Raw genomic sequence first — 9,805 nt, forward strand, 5'->3', positions numbered from 1 at the left:
ATTATGGCACTCAATATAATAGATTTGTAATCTACATAGAAGTCCAATGACATGAAAATATAATAAAGATGTGATTTATATGCATAATAGAATAATACTACACAGCTATGAGTAATAAAACATATTTTATATACATGTTAGAGAGTATCATGATTTTAAATGATTAACTATTGAGCCTCCGGCATAAATGTTTCAAAAAATAAACTCTTCACCAGTGACCTGTTTCCTTCTCATCCTCTGCCTCTATGGAAAGCACCTTTAAAAAGATTTTTTCCTGGAGGTCAGAAGGATAGAACAGCAGGTAAGGTGCTTCCCTACATGTGGATGACTCAGTCTAAATTTGCCAGCCGTGATTCTTAAGCACATTATGCAGCTCATATTCCAGCTCACTGAGTCTGTCCTCAACAACTCTTACTCTGCTAGTGAGCCTTTCAGGGAATATTTAATTTCGCCTACCAAGGTTTTCAGTCCTGAAGTTTGAAGTAGTCTCATTTCTCCTCTCATATCCTCTTGACTCTTATTGGCTGCTTGCTTATGGTTTCTTTGAGTTCTAACATTATCCACATTTTTTCTCTAATGTCCTTATCAGAGTGCCTATATAGGTGGCTAATGTTAGTTGGGTCCTCACAACTTTCATCTTCATTCACTAATTGTAGTGGGGTTCTATATTGTCTTCCCATGTGAACTTTGTAGTAGATTATATTTTTATGAATCTTGGGTGGGGTCCCTTTACTTGAAAAAACATGTGACTGCAGAGCAAAGCAGAGTGGCTGTGCATTTATCTTGGTGCACTAGCCTGAGTTTACAATGGCCCTTTTAATTCCAAAAACTGCACACTGTCACCATAGCTGCCAGTCTCTGTCTTGTTTGTCTCAAGGCCATGCTTTTTGCTAGGTCCAAGAACCTTAGCTCAAAGAGACCCTGCCTAGGTCGCCTAGAAAGGAGTCTGGGGTCGCAAGCAGAAGGGCTCCCTGATCTCACTCTGACTGCTGACATCTCACAGCTGCAATGCTGCTGCCTATATGGCCAAATCGTTGGGCCCTCCTGCCTTAGTCTAGTCCCTGCTTCACTCCCTTAGTACTAATGTTTGCATCCTGAGAACTCAGCTGTGCAGATGGGCATGCACCACACTTCAAATCTCCCAGCCCTGTCACAGGACCAAGTCAAGGGGCCACTTTCTGACAATCCCTGACTCTAGCAGCACCCCTTGTGGCCACTTCCAGCACTGCTACATTTGCTTAAAGCTGACACCGCTACCATGTTTTTCTCCCCCAAAAAGATTGTTTTTAACGTGGTGTTTTCATTTTTATTATGCATTAAGTCTCATAAATTAAGTAATGATCCTGAATAATGTAAAGATAACTATCTCAGAAAAATAACCACTCTCTGGGATATATATAATTTAGTTTTCCTGTTTTAGGCATAAAACAGTATCTTTGCAGTAAATAGGAAATAGTTTGTCTATAAATGTAAGAAATCAAATTGTTGGGCCCGGAGAGATAGCACAGCGGTGTTTGCCTTGCAAGCAGCCGATCCAGGACCAAAGGTGGTTGGTTCGAATCCCGATGTCCCATATGGTCCCCCGTGCCTGCCAGGAGCTATTTCTGAGCAGACAGCCAGGAGTAACCCCTGAGCACTGCCGGGTGTGGCCCAAAAACCAAAAAAAAAAAAAGAAAGAAAGAAAGAAAGAAATCAAATTGTTGAAAAAAGGTTGCAGAGGCTGCAGTGATAGCACAGCAGATAGGGCATTTGCCTTGAGCGCAGTCAACCCAGATTTAATCCCTGCATCCCTTACGGTCTCCTGAGCCTGCCAGGAGTAATTTCTGAGAGCAGAGCCAGAAGTAACCTCTGAGTGGCGCCAGGTGTGCTCAGAATCAAAAAAGAAAAAAACAATAATTTAAGTAGACTTAGATTATTGCTTTGGGGCAGTAAAATTTTTCTGCTTTTGATATTTGACCTTATAGACTCAATTATAAAGGGAAGGAATTGGGCAACTTAGAATTAGAAGAGAATCAGGGGGGGGAAATAATTGTAGGAAGACCCTTTCCACTTTTCTCTACTCACCCTCTATACCCCCCAAAGAAAAGATATTGCAAGTGTTAAAAAATGCTTTTTGAGAAGGCTATATTTGTGGCCATAGATTCAGAACTTTTTATTAGTATGTTTTCAAGTTCTCTCTGTTCATTAAATTGTTCCACACAAATTTTATTTACCCTAACCTTTAAGAAGTATCCTATGTTAATTTTCCCTCGGTATTCTCTACACCTTTCCCAGCTGAAAGATCCTGAATCATGTTGTTTGTGATTTCTTTTTAGCACTCTATTAGAAGACTTTATATAAACTCTTTATTAAACTCCATCATACAATAAGATCAATCTAATTTGTGCTTAACATAGTTTAGTGACTATGTTGCATTTAATCAGCAGGGGTTATATTCTATAGTTAAGTCATATAAGTTATATATTCTACATATGTATTTTATATAGAATTATATGTATTCTACATAAGTTATGTATTTTGTTTAAATCGCCAATAAGCAGAGTACCTGAGTAAAATGGTTTTTAAAAAATCCCACATTTTAACCCCAAAACACAATGCAGATCTGCATTCCTATGTTCATTGCAGCACTATTTACAATAACCAGAATCTAGGGAAAAAAAAGTGCTTGAGAACAGATTAGTGGATAAAGAAACTATGATATAGTACGTGATGGAATACTACACAGTGGTTAGGAAAAATGAAGTCACGAAATTTGCTTATCCATGAACATATATGGAGAGTATTATGCTGAGTGAAATGAGTCAGAAGGAAAGAAATAGACATTTAATGATCTCACTCATTTGTGGGATATAAGTAAAAAAGATAGTATGACAATAATACTGAGACAATAGAGATGAGGACCAAAAGGACCACTTCATGGTAGAAGCTTGCCACACATGAAATAGTGCATTTAGGGTACAGAAGGTCCACTATGAGAATGATAGTAGAAAACTTATCACTCTGGCCAAGAACTGGGTGCTGAATGGAGATAAAGTGATATGCATGGTACCCTTTCATTAACAGGAGGACAAATCACAGCTTCTAAAAGGAGGGGAGGGAGAGGTAAAATGTCTTCCCCAGAGGCAGGCAGAGAGGAAGATGGCAGGGAAAGAAAGTGGGTATTTTGGTTGTGGGAAATGGGCACTGGTAAAGAATAGTGTATAAATTTTGTATGACTGAAACTCAATTGTGAACAACTTTGTAACCACTGTTTTTAAATAAATAAATTAATTTTAAAAAAAATAAATTAAAAATTCCACATTTTGTAACCAAATAAATCCCTTCTTATACCTCCACAATTAGATTTGCTTCTTAAATCTCAATCCTCCAAACCAGGAAATAACAATTAATACATGTGAATATCATATTTGAGGCATGTCTATACTCATGAATATGTTAACCTAGACTGATGTTTCTATTTTTTGGAAGCCTTAAGGGTCTTGGGACATACAAAGTATGTAAATAAGTTTTCTGAGAAAAGTTAAGAAAATAATGGAATGCACAAAAAATATATAGCTCAAAATGATACTTGAGAGGTTTCTAAAGAATTGAATAATACTTAAAATAATACTTAAAAACTGGGAAAGGCATAAACATCCTAATGGATGCATTTCTGTGATGTCCAAACATATTTGACATTTTTCTAAGAATTTATACAGGGTAAGACATTCCTTATATAGTTGAATCTGAAGAAAATATTTTTACATTTCCCCCACGGCCTGTAGCAGGTATCAGATTAGTCAATCATGTGGCAATACTAAAGATGATAAGAATGAGGCAAAGTAAGCCTGTTTTCAGCAGAAGAGGTAGAAAGAAGTCTGAAGTAGTAGACTTTTTGTGATGATCTCTAACAGATAGGTAGAATTTGGGAAGAGGAAATATGGGGAGCAATTCTAAAGAAAAAAATTTTCTTACTGACTATACTGTCATAGTTTTGCTACAATAGAAAAGGTATTTGAAAAGTGAGCAATGTATCAAAACAAATCTTCTTCAGGTTTGAATGGGTGAGAAGGGTAACAAGGTTTGTTGACCAGATGATCTTCAGCAGAAGTACAGCCATATTCATATTCTATTCATCTATTCTATTCTAATATTATATTGCGCTGGTGCAAGCGGTAAGACATTTGCCTTGTACATGCCTACCTAGGATGGACTGTGGTTCGATCCCCTGGTGTCCCATATGGTCCCCCAAGCCAGGAGCGATTTCTGAGCACATAGCCAGGAGTAACCCCTGAGCATCATTGGGTGTGGCCCAAAAAGCAAAAAAAAAAAATCAAAAAACAAAACTAAATAGAGCCAGAGTGATAGCACAGCAGGGTATTTGCACAGGTGCTTGCACGTGACCGACCAAGGATGGACCCAGGTTTGATTCCCAGCATCCCATATGGTCCCCAAGCCTGTCATGAACAATTTCTGAGTGCAGAGTCAGAAGTAACCCCTGTGTGCCACCAGGTGTGGCCTAAAAACAAAAATAAATAAATAAATAAAAAATAAATAACATGAAAGATTGAACTCAAAAATGAGTAATCTCCTCTAGGCATGAGTTATTGAGCAAGTACAGGCTGATCTAGCTAAAATGTAAAGAATGTGCCTTTTTCCCTTATCTTGTCCTTCCCAGAAAAGTCTATACAAGGAGGATAGCAAATATGCAACGCCTTATAAGTTATCTCTTTAAATTTACATAACAGATATTTTGGAGCATACATCAAAGAACCAAATCACAGAGAAATTCATTGACCACTTTGGCACCCACCAGTCTACAATGTGACCTCTCTAAAAATAGACTTCCTTGTATTTTTCTCATAAAAAGTGCTTCTTGGGCCAAAACAGGCAAGGTGAATCTCTAAGATATGAGCCTGTCATCTTATAATCTGCAGGCTTGATGTTAATACAGTCCTTTATCCTGCTCCCAGCCTTGATACATTTATACTTTCCAGCATCAAACAAACTCAAGATAGGGAAGAGAAGTCTAAAAACTGAAGGACTGAAGAACAGTTTAGTTTCAGCTAAAAACTGAAGAAGGACTGGAACTCCAGTCATCCACCTAAAGAACTCTGTGATCTAAATTTGGCTATGTAAACTTTGGAGAGTCACATCAACTTTTCTGGCTCCCAGTTCCTTCCTGTTATAAGAAAGGGAGGGGAGAGATAGAATAGATAGTTTCTTTTCTGGGACAGTATAAGTGAGACAGCTGGTATTGCTAATTGATAAGGAAGTGGTTCGAAGAGGATCCATCTGCTTTTAATTAAATTCCATTTGAGACATCTTTCTAAATATTATGGGTCTACGAGATAACATATTAGGAGACACTGAAAACACATTGAAACCATACGGGACACATAAGGACAGACCAATTGAAGTAAACCAGTGACTGCTGAGAACCAGAAAGTATAGTTTGAGAGATTAAGAAAATGAGTTAAAGTTTATAAGGGATAAGAAGACATTTTTTTTTCTTTCCACAGTTACAGAGTTGTTCATAATTGAGTTTCAGTCACATTTCCCATTACCAAATTCTTCAGTTTTCCACCCCCCTCCACTGGCCCGCTCTCTTGCCTGCTTCTATAGCAGACATCCTTCTTCTTTCCTCCTCCTTCCTCTTCTACTTTTCTTATTCTTCTATTCTTCTTCTTCCTCCTTCTATTCTTCTTTATTTTTTCTTCTTCCTCATCTCCTCCTTTTTATTTTTCGAACCAGGGTCTGTCCTATGTTGGCCGCGTGCAAGGCAAACGCCTTACCACTGTGCTATTGCTCTGGCGCCCCAGAAGAGTATTTTCTATGGAAATTGGTTGGTATAAAAAATCTTTATAGGAGGGCAACATTCTATGAACTCTATACACAGTAAAAGGAAGTCAGAACATTAAAAATGTAAGCCAAAGGTTAAATAGAATAAATGATTGCAAATGTTATTTATGAGAATCTTGAGTGGAAGAATAATAAACTTAAAGAATATGATAATTTCTATTTGTAAGATACATTTACCTAAAAATTATGAAGCTCCTTGGTCCCTAGCTATGTTGAATTTCCCATTTTACAAGGATACCAGTCACATTGAATTAAAAATCATCCTAATGAATCTCATTCAGTTCTAGCTGCCGGACAGAATAAAAACAGGGGACGGGATAAAGTGGTTTATTAACAACAAGCCAGGAGTGATTTTAACAACAAGCCTGCAAGCTATATGGCAGTCTTGGGATGGCAGGTTCATGTCCTAGAGATTTATCTTACTTGTATTGTCCCTAGAAGCATTTATATAGGTGACAGTCAATGTAGGCTGGTTCTCTGATGCATGATGGTCCCCTAATCTGAAATTGTCAAATGCTTTCCCTTAGGTGCTCCAGTCACCTCTAGGACAATTTTATGTTTCTGTGGAGAAAAAAAAGTTTATTTATTACCACTTGATTTCTATTTTTGGTTTGTTTGCTTTGGAGAGACCCAAAATAAACTGTGCTCAGAGCTTACCCCTGCCTCTGTGCCTCTAAGATCCTGGTGCTATACTATTTCTCTAGCCCCCATTGCCTGCTTACTTCTCTATTGTCTTACCCCTAAATCACTTTTTCTGTCAAAGAGATAAAATGAAAATGTATTTAAAAAGATATAGAGGCATTTATAGTGAGAAAGTGAGATTGAAATTTGAATTAATTTGCACAAATCACAGAGAAAGTGGTAAGTTTTAAATTAGAACTCAAATTTTCCAATACTTCCACCCTACCATAACTCAGCCTTATCACGCAAAAAAATAAATTATAGGGTAAAGTATGATATAAAACTATAAAGCGGCGGGAGGGGGGGCACTTTAAAAGTTTGATAACACACCATTCATTAATTTTGTGTGAAGAGGATCCAATGCTTCCAAACAAATGTCCCTGGGTCACAGAGAGCACTGTTGTTCCTAATTGCTCAGAAGATGAAAAGCAGAAGTTTGTATTGGCACAGACCTTCACAAAAAAGGAAAAAATGTCTTTTTTTCCTCTGCAAAGCAGCAAGCTTGTCAATTCTCTTGTGTTTTCCTAAAACTTTGATAGAATGAAGACTGATTGGCTTTTACTAACATATTATTTTTCAGTTTATTTTGGTGATAAATGTATTATCATTTTCAGGTCAATTAACCTTTAACTTCCAGAATTCTGCCTTTCTTTTACAAGATACAAGTAAGGTCAAAAGTTATTTTATTCAATGAAACATTCAGATGTTAATCCAGCAAGTCAGCTGCTCCAAGATATGAAAAACATTTTGTTTCCCTTCTTATGTCTATTTTTAGATGTTTCTTTTTAAGAGTCAAAACCTATCAGATATTATAAACAGAAATTTAATTAATTGTGAATTATAGCATTCTTTGATAATAAATTTGAACACGAATTTTAATCCCTTTGGGCTCAAAAAATAGTTTTTCTTAGAAACTTCTCTTCTTTAAAACCCAAAATCATTTTGGTGCTTTTGTATGTTAATTAATATCAAACTTGAAGTCTTAGTTTTGATGTAGGAAAAGAGAGGTTCAGGTAGGCTGAAGGTGAGAATCCTGGTTTCTGGTTTTGCATCATAGCTCCAGAAAAAAATAAGTTTTAGTAAAACTAGTAATTTATTTAGGGAGGAAAAAAATGGGAAAAAGCCAAGTGTATGTGCTGTAAGGAAGAATAAAAAACAGTTTCATTTTACTTTTCATTTCAGTTGAACAAGTTTTATTTTAATAAATTTTTAATTTAAATGAGAAAGACAAAGCTAGAGAAGAAGAGAAAGGAAAGAGTGAAAGCTACCACATGCTTTAGAGGCTTTGTTCTAACAGTTCTTTAAATTCAAGTTAAAAGGAAATTAATGAAAAAGGGGCTTATGCCTAGAAAGTTTAGCATGCTATCCCATGATGAAATTCCCCTGCAGAAAGGAGATCTAGGATACATATTGGATTTTATGCTTTGTATGGGCAGGATTTGAAAAAATTCATTTAATCCTGTAGTTTCCTTATCTGTTATAAGGAATGGTCACACTTGGCTCTGGAACTGAAGACTCTGCTAGTCTGAATACGCATAGTTGGGTATATGAAGCTACCTAACATGGCCACAATAGATGTGTCCCCACAAAGATGGTAGAGTTTATTTCCAGAAGACTGAGTTAATTTAAAAGTTCTTCCTTTCTCAGTTATAATATCTTGATTTTAAGTTATAATTACCTTAACTTTTATTCTAAATCAAATAATTAAGTACTTTGGATAAGGCCTCCTAATTCTTACCACAGGCTTTACTTGACTGTCTTTACACTGACTGTATAGAAAGAGGAGGTACAGTAAATGCACCCCATATACATCTCAACCCAGGCCCTTTGTCTGGTTTGTATTTGAATTGGGGGACAAAAAAAAAAAGTACTTTGGTATAGGAGTGATATACTCTCCAACCCTATTCATGCCCCAACTTCCCAAGAATGATTGCATTAGGAGATTTGAGTCTTTAAGGAAGTAATTAAAGTAAAGTGAGATCATCTCTTGTCCTGTATGACTTGCATCCTTACAAAAAGACATTTGGGCACAAGTATCACATGTCAGAATATAGAAAGAAGGTAGCCAACTACAAACAGAAAGAGAAGTCATATGAAAAAACCAATCTTAGGGGGCCGGGCGGTGGCGCTGGAGGTAAGGTGCCTGCCTTACCTGCGCTAGCCTAGGACGGACCGCGGTTCGATCCCCCGGCGTCCCATATGGTCCCCCAAGCCAGGAGCAACTTCTGAGCGCATAGCCAGGAGTAACCCCTGAGCGTTACCGGGTGTGGCCCAAAAACCAAAAAAAAAAAAAAAAAAGAAAAAACCAATCTTGCCTGTCAGCGTCTGACTCAGATTTCTAGCCTCCAAAATTGTGAAACAACTGATTTCTTGTGGCATGAAGATGAGAGAATTCTTAGACAGCACTAAGCCCACTCTGTATCTTCAAAAAATAGTGGAAACTGGGCCTTCTTATTTATTTTATGGGCTGACCCAGTCTGATAATGATATAGATTTTATTAGAAAGTTAAAGTCAATGTCTCTAATCTAAATCTCTTTGCACTTTGGTGATCTGTCTTCTACGTGAAAACTCCTCCTTTTCTTACAATGACAATGTTGTCTAGTGGACCTTCCACTTAAAAATACCCAAGAGAATTAATCAAAAATATAGATTTCCAGACTCACTTGTAAACTTTCTCTTAAAAAATCTCTGTACATTTATACATAGAAAGGTTTGATTAATTAATTTTGGTTTGGAGGCCACAAGCAGTGGTGGTCAGGTCTCACTCGAGTCTGTTGTCTAGAAGGCCATCAGACCAGGGTCAGCTATGAGCAAAGCAAGTGCCTTATGTTCTGTACATCTCTCTGGCCTCAAAAAAACACTTTATTTTTTTTTATTTATTTATATTTTTTTTTTTGGTTTTTGGGCCACACCCCGCGGTGCTCAGGGGTTACTCCTGGCTGTCTGCTCAGAAATAGCTCCTGGCAGGCACGGGGGACCATATGGGACACCAGGATTCGAACCAACCACCTTTGGTCCTGGATGGGCTGCTTGCAAGGCAAACACCGCTGTACTATCTCTCCGGGCCCAACACTTTATTTTTAATAAATAATCTAGCAGAGTCTATCAGAAAGCCAGTTTGTGTACCACAGAATAATTATGCCCAAGATCTTGATCTTATATTCTGAGATTTTATATAACAAGGAACATTTTTTTTTTTTTTTTTTGGTTTTAGGGTCACACCCGGCGGTGCTCAGGGGTTACTCCTGGCTGTCTGTTCAGAAATAGCTCCTGGCAGGCACG

At 37.4% G+C, this 9,805-nt stretch overlaps 1 pseudogene; it reads left to right on the forward strand.

The window, feature by feature from the left end:
- The first annotated feature begins 8,243 nt into the window (after positions 1 to 8,243).
- On the forward strand, positions 8,244 to 8,382 carry LOC126007930 (uncharacterized; annotated as a pseudogene).
- The last annotated feature ends 1,423 nt before the right edge of the window (positions 8,383 to 9,805 follow it).

The sequence above is a fragment of the Suncus etruscus genome, chromosome 4 (assembly GCF_024139225.1).
Source record: "Suncus etruscus isolate mSunEtr1 chromosome 4, mSunEtr1.pri.cur, whole genome shotgun sequence".
NCBI classification, from domain to species: domain Eukaryota; kingdom Metazoa; phylum Chordata; class Mammalia; order Eulipotyphla; family Soricidae; genus Suncus; species Suncus etruscus.